Here is a 2,708-nt window from a genome sequence, read left to right on the forward strand (position 1 = left end):
AAAAAAAAAAAAAAAAAAAACCCCAAGAAAATAGAAAAAAAAAATGACACGAAAAAAAATCCCCGTCATGAAAAAATAATTTACATTGTGATTCATGCAAGAAATATTCATAAACATATTAAACAGCGTTACACCACATTTCTCTGAGAAAATCTGGATAGTACATAAGATTTAAATGAGCAAACATTAAACATAATAAAGTTAATGAAAAATAACCAATGACTGAGTCGGTAGGTATCACTCTGAAGCGAAGGTCCCAGTTTAATTCCCGGCAATGTCGATTTTTTTTCTGCCCTGTGCTTCAAATTCTCTTTAAGGAAAATATATTATTTATTAAATACCTATCTATGTACTTCAAATGAGTAGACCACTGGCCGAATTTCTAGAGTAGAAAGAATAAAAGATGACTACATACTTACTACATCATATAAAATATACGTACAAGTATTGAGTTAATAGATTTTGTCAAAGATATTGGTCTTCTTCTAAGTACTATGATGCTCACACAAAAATCGCTAACCCGTTCTGAGTTCAGCTCCAACACACATAATTTTTATTTATATATTTTTTTTTACATCTACCTATTATTATTTATTTAAATTTTAGAAATTTAATAATTTTCTCAACATCAATTTCCTTCGCGAGGTCAGAATTCACATTCAAAAACAAACAAGATGTGTTCGTACATAAACACCAGACCCCATGGAATTTGAAAATTTTGACACAATAATTGAGTAGAAAAGATGACCTACTTAATTCTCTTGGTATTTTCTTTTATCTTGTCTTAACGAAAATGAAAGTGGGATTTTGAATATTTTCATATTGTAAGTAATTAATAATGTTCTAAGTAAGAATGTTTCGTGGCATAGGTAAGTATATATCCTTGACCCTAAAGAGATTACGTGAAGGCAATTATTTAGGGATAGGTACATAATGTGTGGGGATTTTGGCATCTCCACTAAACTGAATGGTGATGTTGACATATCCACCAATTCAGAGGTGATTTTGACATCTCCACCAATTCAGAGGTGATTTTGGTATCTTCACCAATTCAGAGGTGATTTTGACATCTCCACCAATTCAGAGGTGGACGACAGGTTTTTCTTCTTTTGAAAATTTGATTTTTGAAATCTTTTGTCTATGAATTTCTTCAACAGGGGTATGAATGTACGTTGTAGGCACATTTTTGAAGGATCTAAAGTATATTAAAAAAGATTAAATAGGTATATAGTAGAAGGGAGAGAAAAGGAGAAAGCCTCCAAGCCTCTCTATTTCTGATGAACGTCCGAAGCGACGTCTCTCTGTGTTATTACAGTGGACTCTGAATCTGGAGGTCGGTGGTTCGAATCCAAGTTAAGTCATAAAATTTAGCGTAGTGTAGATATATTGGGTATTATGCACATTTGCGACATGTATTTTTGTTTAACACAATTAAAATTCCTTCATGAAATCATGGCACATGCAAATTGTGAAAATCCAAGAGTTGTTGGTTCTTTAGGTGGGTTTTACCCTTTTACATACCAAATTCTTCTCTTGCCCTTTCCCTACTCAGGGGAAATTAAAATTACGAAGGAAAAAAGGAAGGAATAAAAAATTGCTGAACAATAGGCACCGCCCCTTCTCTCCCATGTTAAAAAAAGGATTATTAATCTTGCATGTTATATTTTGCTGGAATAATTAAACAATTTTATCAATTGAAGAAAAAAAGGAGTAAGAAAGGAGTTGTGCGTTAGGATTGCACATTGCTTTCTGAGGAAGAACAAAAGGCCAAAAGTTTGCCCCGACTCTCACAGCTCATGCACAGTTTCTCTTTACTTACCTGCACGAAGAAGGGTTCTTAATGTCCTTATTCCTGAACTTATCAAAAGAGCAGTGATATTGTGTGGTAAAAGTGCAGTAATTGAGCTACATCATACTTATTTTCCGGATTGAGTTTAACAGATCTATTGGTACCTAATGGAGCTTTTTATTTCTATCTTATCAGGATAAACCAGCTAATATAATACATAATTTAATACAAATAGGGCACTTATGTACACATTAAGTTCATTCGTACTTGTAACAAGATGGATGAACAAGAATTTCTCGCTCAGAATGAAAGAGAGAGTCCACGTTAGATTGAAGCTAAAAATATTTTTGGTAGTCATAAGATCAAAGGAACAAGAGGTAGGTAATTTGATTACTAACAGAACTTCATCATCATGTACCATAACTTTTGAAAAATATGTAGTTATTGAGGCTCTGGTAGTCACAATAGCATCTGAACTGGAAAGTCTTCAAAAGAAAACCGAGTTGTGCTTGATTTATCTGTAGGGTTCCAGGAAATATTTTCTTCCCCCATCTGGAAAATGTCATTTTCGGCATTTTTTCCATCCTAAACTTTATTAATGAAAGAGCTGCTCTTACTGATTAAATTTGAGGGAAACATGAGGTAAAAATGAAAATGAATGCTCGAGATACGCAGCTTTCATATACGTAGGTATGCTATAAATTCTACTTTCGAAAAAATTCATTGGGGTTAAATAAATGCTGAGGGAGGGACGGAGGGAAAAATTGAACTCCTGGGGAGTTTTTGACCATTAAAAAAAAAAGGTGGAAAAATAAATTTTCTTTTCATTGAATAAATATGTTTTACATTAGAAGCACAACGTGCAAATGTGTGTAAGTAATTTAAAATATAAACATTCTTGTGTAACCCCTTCACTTGG

Source organism: Diaphorina citri, unplaced genomic scaffold (genome assembly GCF_000475195.1).
Source record: "Diaphorina citri unplaced genomic scaffold, Diaci psyllid genome assembly version 1.1 scaffold61, whole genome shotgun sequence".
Classification (NCBI taxonomy): domain Eukaryota; kingdom Metazoa; phylum Arthropoda; class Insecta; order Hemiptera; family Psyllidae; genus Diaphorina; species Diaphorina citri.